We start from the raw sequence: 27,505 nt of genomic DNA on the forward strand, positions 1-27,505 counted from the left end.
AGACACAAACCGGCATTGAGATGTAAACTTGTGTTGTAAGATATGCATAGCAGAAACTGAGCCGGACACGATTATGAGCCGGCCTCGGAGTCTGTAAACCGACGGGCGTCAACCCATGTATATAAGGGGACGACCCGACGGCGGTTCAGGAACAACAGACAACAACTCGAGACTCAGGCAAAGCGTATTCGCTCCCTGGTCATCGAAACCCCATCAATTCCATCACAACTAGACGTAGTCTTTTACCTTCATCGAAGGGGCCGAACTAGTATAAAACTCTCTTGCGTCCCTTGTCCACCTTAACCCCTTCGAGCTAACCCGTAGCAATGGCTCCACGACTAAGTCCTTTCTCTAGGACATCTGCCGTGACAAAACCACGACAATTGGCGCCCACCATGGGGCTATCGCACGATGGTTTCAAGTTCTTGGAGGGCAGCTTCGAAGGACTCAAGGGTTACGCTGTGGGCCGGATGACCAAGAGTCGTCGCGGCAAGCTCTACATCGACAATGCAGGCTGGGGCCCCGAGGCCGGCTCAATCGAGTACGGGTACCGGGTCCCCTTTGGTGGCATACACGTTTTCATTGGCAAGATCGGTGAACCGGGCCCTGAGCCGGACATCTGCACCGACCTCATCGAAATGGCTCAGCATGCGAGATCTGCCTGGGTCAAGCATGTCATGAAGCGTGCCTTCGTGGGAGTTATCCATGGAGGTGAATCTGAGGATAGATCGGAATCTGGTGGTGAGACCGTCGTTTATTCCGGCGACGAGTCATCGACTGGAGAGACCGAGTCGTTATATCAGTTACAAGATGGCCGGATTGGGGGCTGTTCCGATGGCGACAGTATTCCGGACCCCTTTGATCTGCCAAACCGGGTGGAGATCTTCATGGCCGGCACGCAACCAGCGCTCCACTCTTCAACCGCAGCGGTGATGATTTCCGGGTCAGCAGCGGCGGTAGCGGCTAGGGCGGGAGGCCTGTGCGACCGCTAGCTCAGGTTCTATCTGATTTGTTTGATGTATTGGCAACGCTGATGGCGGAGGTTAACCCGGCGGATCAGGATGCACACAATGCGGAAGTCGCGAAAGTGAAAGATCAGATCACCCAGGCAAAAGCCGACTTAGCAGCTGAGGATACCAGGATAGCCGTGGAGTGGGCCGCTTTGGATGCACAAGCTTACCGGATTATGCTAGATCAGAGTGCGTCGAACGAAGTCCTAAAGAGGAGGCACCGATCTCGCCTGCCGCCGGTTTACGATGCTAGAAATCTCTTTAACACCCCAGGGACGGGAACCAGTAATCCGCCGGTGGTAAACCGAGCAGAGGCACCCGGAGCAGGGGCGCCGGTTCAGCCACGTTTGGTGGATCCGCCTCGTCAGAACAACGTTGTGGTACCTCATGTCCCCACACCACCGGGTCATTATTCTAACCCAATGGACAACATTGTCGCTGCCGCTTCACGGCTGGCGGCCATCCCGATCGAAGGCGATTCTCCAGCAGCAGTCGAGACGCGTCGAGTTAAGGAGCTTCTTCAGACAGCCTTGATTCAACAGGAGGCTTATTCATATAGTCGCGATCGGATTCATTCCACTCCCCGTCCAAGCCAGAGTTACACCAGGCGTATGGATGAACCGACAGTGTCAAGCAATGCGCGGAACCGTGATCCGCCCCGTGGCCATAACCCGGCGGGTGGTGCCGGTGATGCTCAGGACGTGGTGGACCGGGCTCGGGCACGCAGAGAGGCCGAGTTAGCAGCGCAACACGAGGCCCGTCAGCTTACTCCGGTTCGTCCAACCACATCGGTGGAACCAGGAGTTACCTCTAGTTCCTTGGGAGTGCCATGTCTTGTCCCGGCGTTGCGCAATGTGCGCCTGCCCAAAGATTTCAAGGGCCCGCGCAAGGTGCCGAATTACACCGCTGATTTATCCCCTGAAACATGGGTTGAAAGCTATGAGATGGCCATGGAGATGCTGGACGTGGATGATGCGGCATGTGCGAAGTACTTCACCATGATGCTAGAAGGAACGACCCGCACTTGGCTAAAGAGTTTACCGGCTAATTCTATTAGGTCATGGGCTGAGTTGAGAGCCCGGTTTGTTCAGAATTTCAAGGATACATGCAAGCAGCCCATGTCAATTGTGGACTTAGCTACCTGTGTCCAGGAGGAAGGAGAGTCAACAACCCATTGGGTGCACTGGGTTTCGGAGATTTTGCATTCATCAGACCGCATCAACGCTGACACCGCAGTTTTAACATTGGAAGGCAATTGCCAGTTTCAGCCCTTGAAGTTGAAGTTGGGACGGCTCAAACGTCATTGTAATGACATGGGAACCCTCATGGCTGCACTGGTGAAGTATGCTGACTCTGATAGTACCATGGATGCCGAGTCTGACGATGACAAGACAGGGAAGGGAAAGAAGAGCGGCAACGCCAAGGGGCAGCACCACAACCCGGCGGGTCATGGAAACGGCAGCAAGCGTAAAGCGGACCACGGTTTAGACTTTGTGGCTAACACTAATACGCACGACAAGGGCCAGCGGCGTAAGGGTAAACCGCCCCGGCGGAATGGAATGCCGAATCCTAATCCGGACCGTTTGTCGTATCTGTTGAACCAGCCCTGTCCAAAGCATGGGACGAAGGAGGAACCATCTACACACCTCTGGAAAGATTGTTATATCATGCAAGAGTTCAAAAATTCTGACTCTTTCCGGTATGATCATGGATCAGGAGGCGGTTCGGCTCTCATGGGCCGGGTTATGGCGGAGGAAATTCCGGTTCGGGATTCCATGGCAATCAGGGTGGACACAACAATCAAAGTAATAAAGGTAACCAAGGTGGCTATAATCATCAGGGCAATCAGCAGCAGCAGCAGTCGGGTTACCAGAGCAACCCGAAGCAGTTGAATAGCGGACAGTATCATGTCTTCACCACTAGCTTGGACAAGCACGATCAGACGCTTCATAAGAGGATGGTGAATGCCGTTGAACCGGCGGTGCCCCGTTATTTGCGCTGGTCCGAGCAGCCCATTGTGTGGAGTAGAGACGATCATCCACCCCGGGTTGACAATCCGGGTCATCTGGCTCTGGTGGTGGCACCTCAGGTGGGAGGTTATAAGTTCACTAAGGTACTCATGGATGGAGGGAGTAGTATGAATATCCTTTATTATGAAAATTTCCGTCGCATTGGGCTAACAGATAAAAATCTTAAACTGTCCAATACGGTGTTCCATGGTGTGGTGCCTGGTAAGTCGGCATATCTTGTTGGTAAGATAGCTCTGGAGGTGGATTTTGGAGATGAGCATGACTCGAGATCAGAAACCTTGACCTTTGAAGTGGTGAAAATCAGAAGCCCGTATCATGCCCTATTTGGACGGCCAGCTTATGCTAAGTTTATGGCACGGCCTTGTTATGTCTATCTACAGCTCAAGATGCCGGGTCACAAAGGAACTATAACCGTGCATGGGAGCCGCAAGATTGCCCTGGAATGTGAGGAAGGTGATGCGGCTTATGCTGAGTCGGTTTGTGCAACAGAGGAGTTGAAGTTTTACCAAGACAATGTTTATCCGGCAGATATGACTTCATTGAAGAAACCAACTATGGAGCATGATCCGGACCTGAAGTTTAAATCGGCTGATGAGACTAAACTTGTTAACTTCGTGCCTGGCGATTCGTCCAAGCAGTTTAGCATCAGCGCTAACTTGGATCCAAAATAGGAAAGCGCGCTCATCGAGTTCATCCGTGAGAATCGGGACATCTTTGCATGGAAGCCTTCTGACATGCCTGGTGTACCGAGAGAACTCGCTGAGCACACCCTTAATGTTGATCCTAAGTATAAACCGGTCAAGCAGTTTCTCCGCCGGTTCAATGAAGAAAGGCGCAAAGCTATTGGAGAAGAAGTAGCCAGGCTCTTGGCGGCTGGATTTATCGTTGAAGTCTTCCATCCTGAGTGGTTGGCTAATCCGGTGCTGGTCCTCAAGAAGAATGGCACTTGGCGTATGTATGTGGACTACACAGATCTCAACAAAGCTTGTCCAGTAGATCCTTTTGCCCTCCCCCGTATTGATCAGATTATTGATGCTACGGCGGGTTGTGAGCGGTGAAGATTTTTGGATGCATATTTTAGTTATCATCAGATCAAGATGGCAGTTAAGGACCAGGAGAAGACGGCCTTCATAACTTCCTTTGGAGCCTTCTGCTATGTGTCCATGCCCTTTAGGCTCAAGAGTGCACATGCAGCTTATCAACGGTGTGTGCAGAATTGTCTTCATAAACAGATCGGCCGCAATGTTCATGCCTATGTGGATGATATTGTGGTGAAATCAAGGAAAAAGGAGACATTGATTGATGACTTGAAGGAAACCTTTGATACCTTGTGGGTTTATAAAATGATGCTTAATCCGGCCAAGTGCGTCTTTGGTGTACCTGCAGGCAAGCTCTTGGGTTTTTTGGTGTCTAACAGGGGCATTGAAGCTAATCCGGAAAAGATCAAGGCCATCACCTCCTTGGCTAAACCAAAGTGTATCAACCATGTTCAACGCCTGGCAGGCCGGATTGCCGCGTTGAGCCGGTTTGTCAGTCGTCTTGGTGAGAAGGACATTCCTTTGTATCAGATGCTGAAGAAAACGGATAACTTCGTCTGGAGTGACACCGCTAATGAAGCATTTGAGGACTTAAAGCGGCAGCTAGCTAATCCGCTGATTCTCGCTGCTCCGGTTGATAAAGAACCGTTGCTGCTATATGTGGCAGCTAACGCTCGGGCTGTTAGTGTGGCTATTGTGGTGGAGCGCGAGGAGGCAGGAAAGGAATATCCGGTTCAGCGGCCGGTTTACTATATTAGTGAGGTACTCATTGAATCCAAGCAGAGGTACCCGCATTGGCAAAAATTGGTGTATGGGGTTTTCATGGCAAGCCGGAAGCTTAAGCAATATTTCCAAGGTCATCCCATCACGGTGGTCAGCTCTGCTCCTTTGGGGGATATAATCCAGAATAGGGAGGCAACTGGTCGAATTGCTAAGTGGGCTATCGAGCTCGGGCCTCACGGGTTGAAATACATACCCCGAACGGATCAAATCTCAGGCACTTGTGGATTTCATCAATGATTGGACAGAGTTACAAGCGCCAGAAGAAAAGCCGGATCACACGTATTGGACTATTCATTTCGATGGGTCCAATCAATTGGAGGGCTCGGGGGCTGGAGTCGTGTTAACTTCCCCACGAGGTGATAAGTTTTGTTATGTTCTCCATTTAATGTTCCCTTGCACTAATAATGCAGCTGAATATGAGGCATTACTCCATGGTCTTCGGATGGCTAAGGAGATGAATCTCAGCCGGGTTAAATGTTTCGGTGACTCGGATTTGGTGGCTCAACAAGTGTCTGGCACTTGGGAATCCAAGGACCCACTAATGGCAGCATATCATCGTGAGGTGGATATTGTTGCAGGTCACTTCAAAGGTTATCAGGTGGATCATGTGGACCGGCGGAAGAATGAAGCAGCAAACGCTTTAAGCCGCTTGGGCTCCCAACGTAAACCGGTTCCACCTAATGTCTTCCTGGATGTTTTGCATAGTCCGTCCGTCAAGCTCCCTGGTGAAGAGGATTTGGCTATTCCTGATCCGGAGGCTCAGTTGGTGGCAGCTCTACATGTTATCCGGGATTGGACGGCTCCGTATCTGGCATATATGAACCGGGGCGAGTTACCAGAGGACGAAGTTTTGGCCAGGCAGATAACCCGGCGGTCCAAGTCCATGATTATTATCAATGGAGAGTTGCACCATTGCAGTGTGATAGGGGCGTTTCAACGCTGTGTATCTCCTGATGAAGGCCATGAAATTTTGCGTGAGATCCACGAAGGAGATTGTGGACACCACGCCGGTTCAAAATCTTTGGTGGCCAAGGCGTTTCGTCACGGTTTCTATTGGTTGACAGCTCATGCTGATGCCGAGGACTTGGTTAAAAGATGTGATGGCTATCAGAAATTCTCACGACGTGCTCATGTACCAGCTCAAGAATTGAGGATGATTCCAATCACCTGGCCGTTTGCAACTTGGGGGCTGGATATGGTTGGGCCTTTCAAGAGGTCCAAGGACAAGAAGACCCACCTTTTGGTGGCGGTTGATAAGTTCACAAAATGGGTAGAGGCAGAGCCAGTTAGTAAGTGTGACGCGGCCACGACAGTTCAATTCATCAAAAAGGTGATTTTCCGGTTTGGCTTTCCACACAGCATTATAACAGACAATGGTACCAATCTGTCAAAGGGTGCCATGAAGGAGTTCTGTCAACGTGAGCACACCCGGCTTGACGTGTCATCAGTGGCTCACCCCCAGTCCAATGGTCAAGCGGAGAGGGCCAATCAAGAGATCTTGAGAGGCATCAAACCCCGGCTTATGGTTCCTTTGCAACGGACGCCGGGTTGTTGGGTTGAGGAGTTACCTTCAGTGTTATGGAGCATCAATACCACACCCAACAGATCGACAGGCTACACGCCGTTTTTCATGGTTTATGGAGCGGAAGCGGTTCTTCCTAGTGACATCCGTCATGACTCGCCTCGTGTAGCTGCATATGTTGAAGCGGATAATGAGAAGGCACGACAGGAAGCTCTTGACCTGTTAGATGAGGAGCGTGACATGGCGGCAGCCCATTCGGCAGTTTATCAGCAAGATCTGTGTCATTATCATAGCCGCCGGGTTAGACCAGAACCTTTCAAGAAGGAGATTTGGTGCTTCGACTCATCCAGGATCAGACGAATATGCACAAGCTATCCCCCCTTGGGAAGGGCCTTTTGTGGTCAGCAAGGATTTGCACAATGGGTCGTACTACCTAATCGATGTTCGAGAGCGCAAAGACTCATGTAAATCGGAGGAGGAGACCAACCGGCCGTGGAATATTGCTCATCTTCGGCCCTACTATACTTGAGCTACAGGCTCTGCTTATGTACATATTATGACATTGTATATATTATGATCAATATAATAAACCGGAACCTCAGCTAAAGCGGGGTATCTGTTGTTTTCTTACATCACGCGTGGTTACATGAAGCTTACAAAGCGGCGTCCGGTTTACCCCTTGATTTAGCTTCTTAAAGCTTGATATCAGATCACTTGGGGGCTTGGTCGTATCCGAACCATAGCTACACCTCTTGATCGGCGTAATGCCACAGCATCACTTGGGAGCATGGTCGAATCCGAACCATGACTACGCCTCTTGATCGGCGTAAAGCCACAGAATCACTTGGGGGATTGGTCATATCCGAACCATAGCCACGCCTCTTGATCGGCGTAATGCCACAGCATCACTTGGGAGCATGGTCGAACCCGAACCATGACTACGCCTCTTGATCGGCGTAAAGCCACAGAGTCACTTGGGGGCTTGGTCGAACCCGAACCATAGCAATGCCTTTTGATCGGCGTAATGCCAGAGCATCATTTGGGGGCTTGGTCGAACCCGAACCATAGCAACACATCTTGATCAAATTTGGGGCCTTGCAGCCCGTGAAAAGCCTCGACTACAACGGTTTTATTTGTCTTTTGCCAAGTTTCTTTTTCTTTTGCTAAGATTTGTGATGTTTTCAAACCAGTATTTTTCAACCCGGTTGGACTGTCAACTACAAGTTGTCAGTACATGACCAAGTTATAATCCGGAGACTATCAGCCCGGTCTGATTTTGACTCATAGTCACCAGTATGGAATAAGCCGGTGTTTATCACAACCCAGAACGGTTTTGTTGTAAACCGGCATTATATAACAGGAGGTACTTTTACTCCGGATTAAGGTTATTACCTTCATTACAAGGTTGGTCAGCCAACACTATGCCTAAAGGTCGCAGGTATCATATATTTCCATACTTGGTTATCTTTTACAAACCTTGGTTATAAAACTTGGTCATATATATAGTTGGGTATCATGTCCCGCCCGGTGGTAAACCGCCAGGGCATTTTAAGCTTTTTATCTGCAGGAACAATTGGAATAAATAGCTACGGATTATGAACATCATATCTCAAAGCATGGCGCATTAACACACATCAGTTGTAGATAAATATGCACGAAGGCATAACAGAAGTGTTTTAACTAGCCTATTACAAGGCGTTTCAGTATTCAAAGGAATAATTGTTTCTCAATAAACATTGCAGTATGGAAGGTTAAACCGGCCATCGGGTTATGATCACTGAGCAGCTTGACCTGACGGCTGCGGGTCATCTTGCACCGGTTCTTCTTCTTCGTCCCTACCCAGCGGCTGGAAGTCAACAGTTGTCCAGTCGATCCCAGTTAAAGCTTGGAACACAGCTTCGTCGCTTATAAGGGTGGACAGTTCAATATCAGGGGCATAAGTGTGCTTAGGGATTGGAGGGATCAGGCTTTGAGTTTCAAGAGCTGGTGCAGCAACCCGCTTGTTATTGATATCATAACTCGCCTGATAATGTGAAAGATCAGCTTCTTCAGCAAGTTGACAAGCCAGTGGACGTACTTCCCGGTTTATGGCGCGGAGATCTTCAGTGCAAAATTCTGATCCGTCCTCTTCCAAGCTTGGGTAGCCCTTAGCCACGTCCATCGGATCAAGATCAGGCACCCATGCTTTCGCCCGGGTTAGCGCGGTCAGAGCGCCAGCCCTTGCAGCAGACCTCTTCAGCTCTTCTATCCGAGCAAGCAGCATAGATAGCCTGTCTAAGGTATCCTTGATCAACGTCGGGGGTGGCTTATTGTGCGAAGCGGTGCAGATAATCCGTTGTGCGCCGGTATAAAGTTGCTCTATCAGCGTGTAGGCAGCTTTCAACTTCTTCTACACATCTGAGCCCAGATGGCTAATGCGGGTTCCTGTATCATTACAAACATCAGTAAACCGGCAACACATGAGAGGATATGTTGAAAGCATAAAGGAAGGATGCTTACCAAACACAGCAAAGGTCATAGCATGCACTTGCCGCTTTACACCAGTCAGCTCGTCAACCACCGGTTTAGGAGCGGCTTCTGCGTTTCCAGCCCTTTTTATCAAAGCAGCTTTTTCAGTCTCCCAATCCGCCCGCTCTTTGTTGAAGCCCTCTTTCAGTTTCTCCATAGCGCCTAGAGCGCGGGTCAACTCTTCCTTCGCTTTGGAGGCTTCAGATTGCTGGGTTTTGATGTTCTCCTGCAGATCAGCGGTTTGGCGTTCCTTCTTGCTCAGCTCCGCCTGTAAAGAGATAGATACATAATGAGTTGACAGTACATATTTGAAGTACCAAGCACATAACAAGTTATGCCCTTTGTACTTGGGGGCTAATGCATATTTGCGTTTACTCAGAAATTTTTACAAAGTCCCAAACACAATACAAGTATTAAGCTTGGCACTTGGGGGCTAATGTGTGTTTGAAAAGCTGTTGATATGGGAATTCTTCTACAGTCCCGGTTCATCTTTATAAAGTTAAACCGGCCCTTGGGGACTATACCGGCAAAAGAACAGTATGGCAAATTTTAAGGAACCGGTTCATCTTAACAAGGTAATCCGGTCTCTGGAGGCAAAATATGCAAAGATAAGTTGTGACAAAAGTCCCGGTTTAGATCGGTATCATAAACCATCACTTGGGGGCTACTAGGAATTGATAAACTACAATTGGACAAAAGAGAAAAATGGTAGTTACCTCATATCGCTAATTCATCAAGTTTACCAAACTAGCTTCATAGTCACGGCTGGTGTACAGACGGTTCAAGAAGCCAGAATGAATATCTTCAACATTGAGGTTGGCGAAGCTTGATAAATCGGCATTCCATTTGCCTTTGCCGATAGCAGAGAGATCATCCTTGGCAGTATGCTTTGACAAAGCTACAGGGTTGCCTGGAGTGGAGTGGCTAGTGCCAGTAATCATAACATCATCGTCTTGTTCATCAGCAGCTCTTGCCGGAGTTGGCGGTTTATCAGTGTCCTTCGCTGGACTGACCGGTTTGTCACCAGTTCGGGCAGGGCTGGTTGGCCGGTCTGCATGACTTGTAGTATCAACTTGCACTTGTTCAGCAAGGAAATCATGGTCTTGAAGCAGCGGATCGTGAAGCATGGCGTCAACATCGGTTCCTTCCACATCTGGAGTTGTTTCCGGTTCAGCAGCTACATTTTCATCAGCCGGTTTGTTTAACCGAGCTTTCTTGCTGGGTCTTGGCTTGGCGCTATGAAAAGATAAGACATAAGGATCAGTACAGTATGAAAAGATAACATATCAAGAATAAAGACATGTGCATAGCTCACCCAGGAGCTGTTTTGAGAGGTGGAAGCTGTGTGGCCGAAGACTCGCCAGAGGATGAGTGAGAAGTACCCAGACAATTTGAATCAGACGGGTTAAGAGGCTGGCGAAAACAACCTGCTTTTGGGCATGAAGTATCAATGGGATAAGAGACCTCTGATCGGCGTTTCCGAACCGGACTGTTCGGTAAACCGGCGGAGGTAACTACCTGGCCGCTGTGCCAGGTTGTACGGCGAGCTTCGTGTTGCTGCGTCTTCAAAAGAAAGTTTGGATCCAAATAAGCAAGAGGGTGAGAAAATTTTACTTTCCGGTTTGCTTGACGGATTTTTTATGTTGGCAGAGGATCTGAATCGGAGGAAAGAATAGTTACCTCTATGTCCTCAGCGTGACTGCCTTCAGCGTCATCCTGATAATAATCATTGTCAATGAGATGTAAGAAAAATAAATCAAGAGAGTCAAGTTCTACCTCTGATTCCGGATTATGCACATTGTCATCAGCTGGTAGATCGGAGGATGCAGTAGTCCTTCCCTTGGCAAGTTTCTTGACAGCCTTGGTCTTTGGACGAACTGGCTTAACCGGTTTGTCTTGCGGTTTTGCCGGTTTATCTTGTGATGGTTTCTTGTTCCAGAACGGATCATCACCCTGTCAGAAAAATAATCACACTTTCAGAGAATATTTGGACAGAAGCAAATTCAGACACAAAGGATTATATGATTTTTACAGCTGGTGGTTTATTGAAGGTGCAAAAAGGGAGCAGCCCGGTTTGGGCACAGACGGCCTCCGGTTCGTTCAGTATTTTCTTTACAGCCTCAGTGACTTCGTCATCTGTAAGCTAAATGTCAATGTGCCGCTGAGCATCCTTCAAACTCCCCGTGTACTCACACATCAAACTGGGGCGCCGGCTTAAGGTCAGAATGCTCCAGCTTATCCAGCAACGAGCAAGATCGACTCCTGTCAAACCGTTCGCCATGAAGGCTCTAAGCTTCGAAAGTTGGGGAGCATAGTTGGCCCGTTCTCTTGCTGTCAGCCTCCGAGGAAACGAGTGTGTGTTGCTCAGGCGTTCAGGGCGGTAACCCGGCAGGGGGTTTTCGTCAGATGGAGAGGTATCCATGCAGTAAAACCAAGTTTGGTTCCACTCTTTGGGGTGACTGTGGAGTTTGGGATGGGGGAAGGTGACTTCTTTTCTCTTCTGAACCGCCATTCCGCCCAGTTCCGTATTGGGTCCATCTGAGAACTCGGTGCGACAGTTGAAATGAAAGAAATCCCTAAACAGTTCGACTGTAGGTTCCTCTTGCAGATAAGCTTCACAGAATACTTGGAAGTGGCAGATATTGGTAACAGAGTTGGGACCGATGTCTTGAGGGCGCAGCTAAAAATTGGCTAGCACATCTCGGAAATTTTTTGAACCGGGAGGGATAAAACCTCATCCGAGATGATCAGCAAACACGACTACTTCTGCATCCTTGGGTGTAGGAGGATTTTCCGAGCCAGGGACCCTCCAGTGGATGACATCTTTCTTGGCTAGGGCACCCGTCTTAACAAGGTTGTTTAATTGCTCCTCGGTTACTTGAGAGGGAGCCCAATTGCACTCATAAACTTGTTTAGCCATGACAAGGAAAATCTGAAACATGAGTGTTACCGGTTTAAGATTTACAGTCGACAACTATACAGCGGTATGAGGATACTAACATATTGGTAAACCGGAGTCTGGCAATGGAACAGTGTAATGCATTGGCGGTTCAACAGGGGACTAATGGTATCTACCGGGTCATCATTTTTTTGTGAGGTTAAACCGGCCAATCTGGTATTCAAAGGGTGTAAGAGAAGGAAGAAACAAGTTTCACATCTTGCTATGGTAATTTCAGATCTACCGCGCATGGGAAAAACAAAATATATTCTGACCTAAATTCCAGTGTACTGAAGGTTCACCAAGATGAGATGAGTTGGATATCAAACAGGTGCTGAAACTGCTAAAGCACGAGATCTATGTGGTTTAAACTACTACCGCACGAGACCTATGTGGTTTTTGGATCTAACCCACGGGTATAAACAAGGGAAAAGAAGGGCGGCGACGAACACCGATGAACGACTGAAACCCTAAGCGCAGATCTATGGTAAGAGAAAGGGGAGACTTACGGATGCTGTTGAGCAGCGGCGGTGCGCGGAGGAGCTCTGGTACGTTCAGGTCGATGCAGCGGCCAAGGGTGGTGCAGCAGTCGAAGGTTGACGGCGGTGGCCGAGGTCGAAGGTTCGGGCGTCGCGAGGACGAAGATGAAGCAAAGAGGCACGAGGGGGAAACTGGAAAGACCCCCTGGCCCTATTTATAAGGAGATGAACGATAGATGCGAAAATCAAGGAGCCGGATTTTTTGGTATAAGGTGATGCTGTCGCCTCGATTGTCGGAGGCTCGTTAATGACAGGTGACGTCACGGCGGTTTACCAAGATCCTAGAAGATGATGTCATGGCGGTTTACAAGATTGTGTGAAGATGTTGAAGAAGAAATTTTCTCAAGTATTGAGGATTGACATGAACCAGTTCAAATCAATCTGGGGCCTAATGTTGGGGATAATACCACTGGGCATAAACCGGCCAGGAGAGGCCGGGTTAACTTCATAAGTAGTTCATCTGTATCTGAAGCCCGTGAAGACAGACGGTGACGCTTCATGGAGGCCTAGGGCCCAAAGCCGGTTTAAGGCATGTAGACACAAACCGGCATTGAGATGTAAACTTGTGTTGTAAGATATGCGTAGCAGAAACCGAGCCGGACACAATTATGAGCTGGCCTTGGAGTCTGTAAACCGACGGGCGTCAACCCATGTATATAAGGGGACGACCCAGCGGCGGTTCAGGGACAACAGACAACAACTCGAGACTCAGGCAAAGCGTATTCGCTCCCTGGTCATCGAAACCCCATCAATTCCATCACAACTAGACGTAGGCTTTTACCTTCATCGAAGGGGCCGAACTAGTATAAAACTCTCTTGCGTCCCTTGTCCGCTTCAACCCCTTTGAGCTAACCCGTAGCGATGGCTCCACGACTAAGTCCTTTCTCTAGGACATCTGCCGTGACAAAACCACGACAAGTTCCGCCTCACACGAGTCCTTATGGACGGAGGCAGCAGCCTAAACCTGCTTTATCAGGACACAGTGCGCAAGATGGGCATCGATCATTCGATGATCAAACCCACTACAGCCACTTTCAGAGGCATTATACTAGGTGTGGAAGCCAGTTGTACAGGCTCCATTGCCCTCGAGGTAGTCTTTGGATCACCAGACAATTACCGCACCGAAGAGTTAACCTTCAAAATCGTCCCCTTCCGCAGTGATTATCAGGCACTGCTCGGACGAACCACGTTCGCTCGATTTAACGCGGTACCACATTATGTCTACCGTAAGCTCAAGATGCCCGGTCCACGCGGCATCATCACGGTTAAGGGCAAGGCTGACCTTTCCTCTGGCAGCAACAAGTACCCCGCTGCCTTAACAGCAGAAGCAATGAGCAGCACCTTGCAGCCGAACCTCGAGTCGACGGCCAGGCTCCCGGATACCACCAAAGGACTTCGAACCACTTCGCGGCAGCATAGCCCGGCTCGTCCAGAGCTCGATTAAACACTCCGGCGAAGGCCAAGATAGGCCGCATACAGCGGCTCAACCGCTCTCCGGCACACAAACATTTCTTACATTTCATTTGCAGGCTCACCTTTCCGTCGACCAGGACGGGCAATATGGAGGCAGCCCGAACGCGCAAGGGAATCCTTAGATGTTCCCCGCGATGACCATCCGACTATACTCCGGATCCGCACGCAGCTTCATCTTCCCTGGTCTCAGCAGGTGCCACAGTCATATTTCTTTTCCATTATTACCTGTCTTATACGCATCGACGTACTATTCAAATAAAATATGTGGATTTGTATGACGCTTTTCTGCTGTCACTTCTTATTAAAACTCTTTTGTCGAGTGGCATCCGTACACCGCAATATGCCTTTAAACGTGCCAGGGGCTTCGTTTTACCCACAGTACGGCAATAAAGTCCGAACACCTTCGTGGAAGTTCGGCACCCCGAACTTATAGCATTATATGCATCAGCTCCGAATCATGTCTTGGGTCAATAGTTGGGTTTGCCCGGCTCCCATGTTTTGGTACCTTACGTTCCGCTATATCGGCTAAGGTAGCACTGGGAGAACTACTGTGATTGTGTCCCGGTTCTTCCCGATGAGCACCTCAGTAGAGAAAGCCGAAAACTGACTGTCATGATAAGGCGAGAGCTGGTCAGCTGTTCGAGAGGTCATAAAATCTTTAAGGATTTCTCCCGCATAATGCCATAACCAATGCAGCGTGCGACGGATCGGTTTTTTCTCCGATCAGGTGCTTATAGAGCCCCTAGTACGGTATTTCGAACACCAGGGGCTGCGCCTACCTTACTAAAGCTCCTATGGCTAAGTGGGAGTGATAAAGCCCTATAGTCCGATTGCCTGGTTCGTTGTGCTGAGCACCTCCTTCGAAGGACCCAAAACTGGGATAAAGAGTGCTCAGGTTTATCCCGAACACCCCCGTACTTCTTACGTGGGGGCAGAAGCCGACGACTGGCTAACTCTCAGGTTTAATATATAAAACGGCCGCACAGGAGGGTAAACTTTTATATAACAGGAAATAAATAGTATAAATGACCCTGTTCAGACATTTACAAAGGATGACATGATTCACATTCATGGAAATATAATGTCCTTGGTGCATAGCTCCGCTGCAAGGTAGGATCCTTTAAGGACATTTTCATAATATAATTCGGGCTTGCGGTGCTCCTTCCCCTCTGGCGGCCCTTCGGTCATCAGCTTCTCAGCATCCATCTTCCCCCAGTGCACCTTTGCACGGGCGAAGGCCATTCGCGCACCCTCTATGCAGACCGACCGCTTGATGACATCAAGTCGGGGGCAAGTGCTTACAAGCCGCTTCACGAGCCCGAAGTAGCTGCTTGGAATCGGCTCGACGGGCCATAGCCGGATAATCAAATCCTTCATGGCTAGTTCCGCCGCCTTATGCGGTTCGATTAGCTGTTTCAGTTGATCGGCAAAAGGCACCGGATAATTCGGTGCAAAATACTGTGACCAGAAGAGCTTATCCGTAGTGTTCCTTTCTTCGGCCCGGTAGAATTGGGCAGCATCCGCTATGCTGCGGGGCAGCTCCGCAAACACCCGTGGAGAAATCCGAATTCAAAATCAGAAACATAATCTTCTCCTCAGAAACTTGCTTTACAAGGAAAAAGCCTTACCTGCCGCGATCTTCCTCGCCTCTTGGATCCCCTGCAGGGCGCTTTGGGTTTCCCCCCGGGCATCGCTCGCGGCCTGATGTGCCTTGGTGAGTTCGGATTCTTTCTCCGTTAAACTCTGCTCCAAGGACTCGCATTTCTTCACGGCCTGTTGCAGCTCCTGCTCAGCTTTAATAACCCTGGCCTCATCCTTCTCACGGAGGGCCTGCTCTGCGACTGCCTTTTCCTTGGCCTTGGCCACAGCCTTCTTAAGAGCCTCGACTTCGGTCATCATCCCTAGAGAAAATCAGGGAACATATTTTATCATACTGGAAATTTGATCGCACTAAACGCGAACAAGACTTGTGCATACCTTGTCTATCTCCCAACTGCATTTTCAACTGGCCGAGTTCTTCTTTGGCCCGCTCCAGACTTTGATTCAGTCCGGAGATCTCCGCAGTACGGGAGGCAGCAGCCGCTACAGACGCCTGCTTATAACAGAAGAGAAATAGATGTTATTCACTGAGTCTTCCTGCGAACATAAATTTGATCCTCTGTTTGGTTTCTTCTTTCATCGAATAGTGTATCAGGGGCTACTATCCATACTATGACACTCTTCGAAAAACATACCTCAAAACCTTATATAAGGCTGATACAGGCTCCATTCAGTCCACTCTCAGCAGACTGAATCTTCTCAATCACCGCACCCATAAGGGCACGGTGTTCATCAACGATGGAGGCGCCCTTCAGCGCCACCAACAAAGCATCCGACGCCTCTGGTTGGACAGAGGTTGCCGGTATACCCCCTCCAGCTGAGAGAGGCCGCCTGCTTGATTCTGGAGCCGTATTGGTCTCTGGAACTGCATCCGGTTGGGAGCCGAATTCAAGATGGGCCCCGCCGTCAGCTCTCATGGGAATTTGCTCCCCCATGTGTTCGGCCCCTGAAGTTTGACCTCCAGGCGCCGCCTTCACGGCCTTTCCCTCTCCTCCTTGGCCGGGGTCCCTCTGGGACGAAGCCTTGGTGGTATTCACCTGTTCGAAGGAAGGGGCCTTCGGGGGCGTCCCGCTTTCCATAGCATCCGAGCTCAGCGAATCCTCTGATAAGGACTGTTCTGTACGAGACCTCGCCGGACTACAAAACATATGGCTCAGGTTAAAATATTACGCCATGATGAGTCTGGACGCGTAAACATGTTTGGACCGTATATACTCACGAGTTCACCAGGCGCTGGGCCCTAGGATCCCACGCCGGGCCGCTATCGGCGGCGGCAATGGACTCCTCCGGAAGAGGAGCTTTTCCCCATTTGGGCGACTCGGCCTCCAAGTGTGTGGAGGCCGTCCTTTTCTTTCTTTCCCCCGTAGGGGATTCATCTTCTTCCTCCTCCTCGTCCTCTTCGGAGGTGGAACGGGCATCAGAGCCTTCGGATATCGTATCTGAAGTGCCGCGGTGACGAAGGCCGACCCGGGTCTTCTTGGCCCCCTTCTCGGCTGTCTTCTTCGGCACCTTGTAAGGCGCCGGGACCAGCATCTTCGTCAGAAGTGGGACGGCCGGTTCTTCGGGCAGCGGGGCCGGACAATGGATCCGCTCCGCCTTCTTCGTCCAGCCCTAGGAGGATTATGGAAAACACATTAAGCGCTTCCCTTGGGTTATGCGGACATAAAATGCGATTACTTACCGAACTTGCAGGGCGGGATAGTTGGTACCTGCGGTCTTCGGCGGAGTCCGGCCATGATTTGCTGGACTTGAAAAGTACCTTCCAAATGTCCTTGTGTGAGGAGCCGAAAAGCTCTTGCAAGGTTTGGTGCTTGGCCGGATCGAATTCCCATAGATTGCAAGTCCGGTGTTGGCAAGGCAGGATCCGGCGAACTAACATCACCTGGACCACATTGACGAGTTCAATGTTCTTGTCTCCCATATGTTTAACGCGCGTCTGGAGCACCAACAATTCGTCGGACGAGGACCAGTTCAGGCCCTTCCTGACCCAGGATGTAAGCCGCAGGGGGGCACCGGATCGAAACTCAGGAGTAGCGGCCCATTCCGTGCCGCGCGGCTCGGTGATTTAAAACCACTACTGTTGCCACTCCTTGACGGAATCGTTAAAGGTGCATGTTGGCCATATAACGTTGGGCATCTTGCTCACCATAGCGCCCCCGCACTTGGCGTGCTTGCCTCCCACTACCTTGGGCTTCACATTAAAAATCTTCAGCCATAAGCCAAAATGTGGCGAGATGCGGAGAAAAGCCTCGCACACGACAATGAATGTCGAGATGTTGAGGAAGAAATTAGGGGATAGATCGTGAAGATCGATCCCATAATAATACATGATGCCGCGAACAAACGGGTGGAGGGGAAACCCTAGCCCGCGGACTAAGTGAGGGAGGAATACAACCCTCTCGTGGGGTTCCGGGGTAGGGACGATCTGTCCCGCCGTCGAGAGACGATGGCTGATTTTCTTGGCCAGATACCCGCCCTCCCGAAGCTTTTTGATATCCTTCTCCCGGATGGTAGTGGCCATCCATTTGCCTCCTGCTCCGGATCCGGACATTTTCGGAAGGCCTTTGTGAGCAGGGAAGATGAACGCTTGGGCGCTGGAGCTTGAGCGGAGGGGAATGGATCGGGAAGGAGAAAGCGTGGGTGCGAAAGGGAGTCCTTATCCCCTTCTAAAGGCAGCAGGGATTCTGCGCCTCCCCACTTGCCTAGTAAAACTGCTTATTCCCCAAGCACCGTAATTGATGGCGCGGTTGGGTTACCCACACCCGTATTGATGAGAACCCCGTGATAAGGGGACACGATCTCTGCTTCGACAAGACGTGCCAAGAAAACTGCCTCGCAATATGTGCAGTAGCTGGTCGAGAAAAACGGTTCGAATAATGACCGGGTCGTGGTGTGATGTCATGCTGCCGAATGTGTCAGCAGATTAGATTTGTGGAAATATTATTCTCTCTACGGTGGTATGTGGAATTTGTTTTGCAGAGCCGGACACTATCCCTGTGTTCAAAATCTTCTATGGAATATTCAGAGGAGGAACCCGCTTTGCAATGCCGAATACAATCTGCGCGCCGGACTCATCGTCATTGAAGCCTGGTTCAGGGGCTACTGAGGGAGTCCCGGATTAGGGGGTCCTCGGACAGCCGGACTATATCCTTTAGCCGGACTGTTGTACTATGAAGATACAAGATTGAAGACTTCGTCCCGTGTCCGGATGGGACTCTCCTTGGCATGGAAAGCAAGCTTGGCAATATGGATATGTAGATCTCCCCCCTTTGTAACCGACTCTGTGTAACCCTAGCCCCCTCCGGTGTCTATATAAACTGGAGGGTTTAGTCCGTAGGACAACAACAATCATACCATAGGCTAGCTTCTAGGGTTTAGCCTCTACGATCTCGTGGTAGATCAACTCTTGTAATACTCATATCATCAAGATCAATCAAGCAGGAAGTAGGGTATTACCTCCATCGAGAGGGCCCGAACCTGGGTAAACATCGTGTCCCCCGCCTCCTGTTACCATCCGCCTTAGACGCACAGTTCGGGACCCCCTACCCGAGATCCGCCGGTTTTGACACCGACAACCATCCTTTAGCATCAATCATCATGCGATCATCCTTTGTACTTATGGTATATTGAGCAGGTTCATTCACACCAAGGCTGCGCATGGTAAGAGAAACTTGGCCGCTGTCACCCGGATTGTTGAACGACTCCCTCGTTGCTCTAGGAATTCTCTGTTTGCAAACAAGAAGACATACCCAAACAGTTAGATCAACACAGTGAATCATGCAAAACAACATGGAAAGAAAAAAGAACGAAACACTTGGGCGGCCAATGCTTACCAAGAAGGTGGACATGTCGGTTTTTGTAAGGACTTTGGTATATGAAGTGCGAACTGCAGCCCAGTCTGTAGCCGGTGCAACTGCTCGTTCGGTTGCCGCTGCACGGGCCGGAGCAGATGCAAGTGCAAGTGTTGGTGCAGGTGCCGAAGCCGCTGCTGCTTCCGGAGATGGTGCTCCTTGTAGAGCTGGTGCCGGTGTCGGAGCAGGTGCCGGTGTCGATGCCCGATCCTTCGGTAGATCAGCCTAATCCGATGATGCGGTCGGTGCCCAATCCTCAGCTGGATCAGACTGAGCTCCTGCCGTTGTCAGTGCTAGAGCAACTGCCGGTGCTCGATCCGTTGCTGAAGGTGGTACCGATGTGCGAGACAGCGGCGATCGTGTCTGGTCTGCTATGATCAGCTTTCTAACTTGACTAGGCTTTGTGACCGTGATCCAGTTTTTTTCTTCATTTCTTTTAAACGCGAGAAGGACTAATTGTGGCGTTTTTGTTAAACCAAACTGTAGTTCATCATAGGGATTCAGCTTGTACTTAGACAACAAACTGATCCAATTTTTTCCAGTAATATAAGTGATGGACAGTGCCTTCGTTACTGACACGACATAAGAAGTGAAACCTGCAAAAATAGCCATCATAGAGCAAACAAAACGGTTTATTCTGTGATTAATGTCACATGGCAAAACCTGCATCGTAAAATTGCAGGAAAAGAAAGAAAACATGACATTAAATCAATAAGATTTAGACAGTAAATCAATAAGATTTACTTGATATGACACGAGTGAATCCTTACCTGGAAATCACTATGTTGAAGTACTAAACAGAAGACTGATCGTCCAACTACGGGTGGCATGCAGGGGGCCCGCCTACTCCCACAAGCAGGACAGTCCAAAGGTCGTGACAAATCGTATGGACCGAACATCCATGGGACTAGAAATCCTGGTGGGTGCGATAAACCCTGCAATGCATACAGATATTGGAGTGTAACCATAATTGATGAACCGTCCTCACAAAAAAGATGATCTGGATACTTCAAAATATACGGACTGAATTGAGTGGACAGACATTAACATAGACCGTTCTCAGGACCGACCACACACCAAAAGCGGCAGTACTAATAAAAAATACAGGGTTCACAAACACAAATCAAGTATTGAACAATAGTACTTACTACAGACAAGCAAAGTTGCACTAATTAAACTCTGCAGACTATTTCTTGCCACCGACCTACGGGATGAACCCCGCATAACTGACTAGGCCATGGACTTCGTGAGAGATGTCTACATGCACCATCACCATCTCGTCAACCTTGTAGAACCTAACAGAGTGGTCTTTCCAATCATAAACATGATCATGAAGACAGGCCGCATCAGATTTGTTGGGAATCTTTACTAGAACCACACCCTTCGTAATCGAAGGCACATCCAGGAAATTGTTGTGGTCAAGTACAGCCTCGAGAACACGCTTGACAACAATGCTACAGGAAAACACTAGTTCAGGACACGTGGCGAAAAGGACACAGCTGCTGGATAGTTTAGCAGTAGAACTCATCCTCAGGTCTTCTAGTTCACACGACATGACTTTGAGAACTTCATCTCCACCGCGGACCTGGTTCTAATTCAAACAGAAACCATATTTTATTACTACCTTCGTTCAGAAATATAAGATGATTTTCGATATTATACTCCATATATGACTACATATACGCACAGAAATGAGTGAACAAAGACACTAGAACATGACTTCAAAGGCATGAGAGCAGAGGGATTACTTGCAATATCCATAACACAAGTTACTGAGGCAAATATACCCTCTTCAAAGGTAGCATTGATGTTCATAAAGTACTCCCTCCGACCCAAAATTCTTGTCTTAGATTTGTCTAGATACGGATGTATCATGTCACATTTTAGTATTAGAGACATCCGTATCTAGACAAATCTAAGACAAGAAATTTGGGACAGAGAGAGTAGTTGAAAGTAATCTATAAGAAATCAGTGTCAACCTCTCGCATGTTTTGGTCAAAAGAGGAATTTAGAACCGTCATTTGGCACACAAAAATCACATGCAAGATCACCCAGAAAGTTGTACTACTATTACTAGTACTGCGTGTTAGATGAAAAAACAGGATCAAGATCGAGAAAAAGATCGTCAAGAAGAGATATTACCTGGACTTGCTTAATGAGGGATCCCGGAGAGGGGGGCTTGGACAGGGCGATGGCTTTGAGCTTGTCTGCGGTACTCTCGGCGGGGTGCTTGCGCTTCTTCGTACCATGAGCCTCGACGGTTTTGGCCAGAGCCATAGACATCACTTCGGCCGGTGCTCCAGCGTCCATCAAGAAACTGTGAAATAGAAATAAAAGAAAAGAAACCATAATCACAAACCCAAAAGAAGAAAAGAGAGGGAGTTATAGGATCAGTCTCGGGGTTGCAAGACTGGGCCTTGGCCAGAATCAACACCATTGATGTGCTCACCTTTCCTTCTTTGGGAGAGAAGAACAATGGCAGAAGCAGGTCGGGGTTTTCTTGAAGAAATGAGGAACAAGATGAGGGAGAAGCGAGGGTTGGGTAGAGAGGAAGCTAAGAGAGAAGAGTGAAATGATGGTTGCTTCGTCCGTCCAACTTACTGCTGGAAAGGAGGGGGTTTTGTGATTTGACGGCTCATTGGGCATTACTGCGGCGCTTCGATCGGGGTAGTCTACCGTCACTCTACTACGGAGTAATTTAGTGCATGGCTGGTGGACCCCGATGCTGGCTGTCCCACACGTCGGTGAAAGTGAGTAATTTAGTGCATGGCTGGAGGAGGATCCACGCGGTAGAGCGTGTCCACTATTTTTCTGAAGAAAAAAATGATTACAGCAAGCGTTTCCACTCTTACGACGGAGGAGTGCGAAACACGACAGCCACTTGAACATACACAGTGCTCCTACTACTAGGCATGTGCAGTGGTTCATATGTCAGTACTACATAATCTTATTGCTTGTGTAGTAAGATATGACGACAACAAATGATGTTGTGCGCATGTCAACTAGATGAACAGTAATGTGGTAATATAGTACCGCTTTCTCAACTGTCCGGTCGAGAATGAACGGTGAGATCAATGTTAACAGAACTAGGTCTACAGCGCACGGAGAGTACGGTGCTACAGTACTCCATGAAACATGAACCATATGAAGCACGAATAGTGTTAGGCAGGGTGCACGGGATGGGAGCAAAAGTTCCCTTCTCGACCCACTTTTGGGTGTTTGGCAGAGTGCATGAAGGGTGCATGAGTCCACACTAGTAGGTTAACACAAATACATGAAGAAGAAACAACTACTCCGTCTAGGTGTGTAAGTCATCTTACGTTGTGCACTGCGACCAAGGCGGAGAGGAAAACGAGAAAACTTAATGTCTTTTTGCTAATCAATAGCATTGCATGCAATGAACTAACCACTGCATGTCATGTTTATTAGTCTCAAGTCATTGAAAGCATGCACGACCCATGTCTCTTATTGGTTGATATGTCACAAAACAAGAAACGGGGAGGGAGTTAATGTACCGTGCCTAAGTGTTTTGGGATTATTTTGTTTTCGTAAGGTGACTTACACACCTAGACAGAGGAGTATATTGAGATGAGGATGCAACCAAACACACCCACACGCTTTGTGCTACAGTGACTGATCCAACGGTCATGTTGCGCTGAGACATGGACATGCCCATGCAGAGGGCGCCTAAACACCACCAAAGTCCCTCTGCTTCTCGAGGCACACGACGTTGGTGATGCAGGGGGCGAAACGGCTGAAAGGCAATGCAATCTATGGGAAGGCGGAGGGAGCCAGCCGAGGAGCAGGGAATCTTTTGGTTTTCACCATGGTAAAACACTAGTCGACGACTTCTCACATTAGGGAGCAGTGGGTTTTACAGGCGGAGTCATCGTGACTAATTGCTGCCGCGCCTGCTCTCGTCAATAAAAAATTAAAAATCCTGCCGCGCCTACTCCCGTCAATCAAAAAAATTAAAAATCCTGCCGCACTCAAACACCAGAGCAACGCCGCGGTGGATATTTAAATTTACCTGCCGGCAAGTAGATAAAAAAAGGGGTGAAAAAAATGTGGCAGCGGCCTAGCTAATCGGTCGAACTAGCCCAACTAGCTAGCCACCGTGCTTCACTGATGTACTCGGCGGGAAAAGTGGTCTTTCGTGATTTGACGACTCATTTACTTGCTTCGACGAAAACGCGCGGTAGGGCGTCCCACGTCAGGAAGAATATATGCGTGCTCCACCCGGGAGGACCCCGAAACCGCGAGGTAGGGTGTGCCATGTCTCGGCACGGAGGAAAAATGTGCGTGTAAAAATTTACTGTATCAGACGTAGTACCTATTGGTCGACCTCGAAACCCAGCCAGTCGGTCGAAAACACCCCACTAGCCACACAGCTTCATCATGCTAACATGGCATGGAGGATAGGTGTGGTTAGCTCCGTCTCGACCAGCCACAATGTCTCTTGTTCTAGGCGATTCTTCTATTTTCCAAGCTTTTTTAGTTGTAATAACACCACGGCAAGCTAGCGCCGCTCTTCGTGTGTGCCCATGCAAAGGTTAGACAATGGAGAGAAGAGAGAGATCGCAGACCTGGGACCCACCAGTAAGTGAGTCAACAGTCATGCACGTGTTGACGAGGCACTCCCTCTACTCTACTCAACGTAATACTATATAAAATCAAGTTATGGGACAAAGCCAACAACCGTTGTTGTTTCAGGCTATCGACTTACGCTTTGTAGTCCAGGTTGCCAATTCGAATCTCGTCTTTCAGATTTGTTAGTTTTAGGTCCAAATTTGATTAATGACAAGTGGGACCCCCGTGTGTTGTTCCGATATTTCAGTGTAGGATGGTTTTTTTGAACAAACACTTTGCGCGGTTAGACAAGTAACGACACAAGTTACACGTATTTTGCAAGTTTAAGAACAAAAATGACAGCGGCATAGAATATCACATCCACCCCGCAGCTTAGATGCTATGGTGATACGAGTTTTTACACCGTGGGAAGTGAGATCCAATGGCTTGGGAGTAGTCTTTGTAATTATGCGCAATTTCCAAACTCTCCAAAGGTTTTTTTGCAAATAAAACATTCAGGCCTCGTGTGTGCCGCTGCATCTTGGATCCAATGGCTACCCGTTGCTCATATTAGGTGCTCCTCGTAGCTCAATTACCCGCTACGGTGATATGAGCATCTAGGTCGTATGATCAGTGATCAGATGGCACATGCGTAGTACTTGTACTTCCTGCGCAATTCTCAAACTCTCTCAGCCGTATATTGCAAAAACATTCAAACCTCCTACTGTGGGCCGTTAGATCTCCGTGAACTCGTATCACCATAGAATCTACGGTGCGGGAGCACCTCATATTCTCCCGTGCGAGAAAACATAAGGTGCTCTCGCAGCTTGGATGCTTCGGTGATACGAGCTTCGAGGTTGTTTGATCTGAGATCTAATGGCATCTGAGCAGTCTTTGTGCTTGTAAGCAGTGGCCGAACTCTTTGGGGGCTTTTCTGCAAAAAACCATTCGAACCACCGAGGAGGTGTTGGGTCACAAATCCAACGGCTCCGAAGAGCTTGTATCACCAAAGCATCTAAGGTGTGGTAGCACATGATATTCTTACATACAGGAGAATATGATGTCCTCCTTCATCTTAGATGCTACGGTGATACGAGCTTCGAGGTCGTTGGATATGGGATCCAAGGGCATCTGAGTAGTTTTTATACAAATTGTGTGCAATTCTCAAACTCATCAAGGTTTCCTATAAAAATATTAAGACATCATGTGAGCTGCTATATCTCAGATCTACAAGCTCCAAGCAACTCGTATCGGCATATCTAAGGTATGGGGGCACATGATATTCTCCCGGGGAGGAGGGGTGGGGGTGCACAACCAATCGGTGGTCGGGAGGGTGGGGACAAATATAATCTAAACAACCCTAAACAGAGCTTCACAATTTTATCTAAGGTCGAGGGGGTGACCCCCGACAATCATAGCTCCGCCTAATTAAACACAACATTTGCATGTACTGTAGTACTAGACTTAATATTCATGTTTCAGTTTCATGTTCGTTTTAAATATTGAATTGAGGACCATGCATGCCTTACATTTTAGTCCCTTCGTTACTAAATATTAGTCTTTTTAGAGATTTCAAGTGGACTGGCACATAAGGATGTATATAGACATATTTTAGAGTGTAGATTCACTCATTTTGCTTCGTATGTAGTCGCTTGTTGAAATCTCTAAAAGACTAATATTTACGAACAGAAGGAGTATTTTTGAATTCGTGTCATACATGCATGGTTTGGAAAAAAAGATGCACTATACTTATTGGATTGTTGTTGTGTTCATGTGTGGGTGTCTGTGTGTGTGTGTGTATGTGTGTGTGTGTGTGGTCATATGCTTGATACATACAAAGTTTTCTCACCACCATATTGTTCATCTTTTAAATTTGAATTTGCATTGAAAAACTTACCAGGGATACCATGAAATGTGAAATCCACGTTGAGATCACTATATCACAAACTCACTCTAATTCAACAACTCGTCATAAATCAATTACCACGTTGAGATTAGTATTTGCAAGGAAAATACGGGCATTGTAATACACATAGATTTGTTTGGCAATTTAAAAGGTTCCTTTCGTATTCTCGAATGGTACGACCCAACGGCGTACCAGCCAGACCTTGGCTCGTGTTGATCCTAAAAAATAAAAAATAAAAAAACCGGGCTCGTGTCCTTCTGGTGGCGTGCGTGGTACGCACATTAGGCAACCCCAACCAGTCGAGCCTCCACGTTTCGAGTCGAAATATATGGCGGCCAGAATTCCAGCCCTAGGAAATTCCCCTCATGTCCCCGGTCCATAATGACTACCGATGAACAACGGAGGGATGCTTTAGTAACTAGACAACGTTACCTACCGTGCCGAGCACGGTTCAATTCCCTCGGCCGCCGCTCGCCAAGGTCACCCGTCAACTGCATTGCCTAGTACTACTACTACACCAGGATGAGCACAGAATTGAGCCCGTTTGTTCGTGCCTAGTACTTGAGTTAAGATATCAGGCAATGCACTGGTACGGAGGGATTATCCTTTTGCTCTGCATATATAACTTGTCTGAAGTCTAACTAAGCAAAATGTTTGACCAAATCCTTTCTTAAGAAATACAACAGGATAGATGTAGGGCTTGAAAATTTATTGCATGATGCAGGTTATGATGTTGTTTCGAATCCTGGATCTTAAATTTCAGAAAATCCAAAAGTGACCATAAATTCTTGAAACTGAGCATGGTCACGTGATATGGCACAAATATTACTTCGTAATTTTTTCTTCAATTTGAGACAAGGTGCTTATGACAAGTTGCACAAATGAAGAGCCAAGGTATTTTGGAACAAAGACCTGTCACGTAATGCTTTCACTATTGAAACCGTGGGCGTTTACATGCCACCACAAGTCTTGCTTCTCATCGGCAGGTACCATCCGAGCAAGCGTGTGAGTCGACGGGAGGCGTGCGAGCAGACCGCTACGCCGGCTGACAGGGAGGCGTGCGAGCAGACCGCTGTGCAGGCTCACCGGGAGGCAAGCCCTTTGACCAAGCTCCGCCGCCCACCTTCGTCCCAACTGCTCCCACTTTTAATGTCGCCGGCACCGCACGGTATCGCTACAATCTTCTCTCTTCCTCTCCGATTCACCTGTCGTCTACCTCCAACCAGCCTGACCTAAACATACGCCATGCCTTATCACGATGGTCTGCCCTTAGTCTTCCAGTTTCCTGAGGAAGACACCCAGCCGGAGTCTCAAGAACATAAGGCGCTTTGGGATGAGCTTGAACTGGCCTTGCGGGAAGACGTCGCGCCTGTCCCCGCTCCCGTTCTGGCTCCCATCGCCCCGACTGCGCCAGCGCCCATCCCCGTGGCATTGATGGGCTGGGAGCCGCACATTGTCGCCGAGCTTGATGCCACGGGGTTCCATGAGGTCCCCGCCGACTTTCACGCGCCCGTGCACTGCCAGCGCATGCGCCTGCGCGTGCACTGACACGCACGCCCGCGCCGGTGCCCGTGCACACGAGTGTCTCCGCCGCGCCGTTGACAGCGCATGTCCCCGCGCGGGTGTCAGTGCCCCCCTCAGCGGCATGGATGGCCGCCGTCGACCACTTCCTTGCACCAACGCCAGTCACCTCCTCCCACCAGTTGACTCGCTCCAAAGTCCAGAACATTTTGGCCTTCC

The sequence above is a fragment of the Triticum aestivum genome, chromosome 1D (genome assembly GCF_018294505.1).
Source record: "Triticum aestivum cultivar Chinese Spring chromosome 1D, IWGSC CS RefSeq v2.1, whole genome shotgun sequence".
In the NCBI taxonomy this organism is placed as follows: domain Eukaryota; kingdom Viridiplantae; phylum Streptophyta; class Magnoliopsida; order Poales; family Poaceae; genus Triticum; species Triticum aestivum.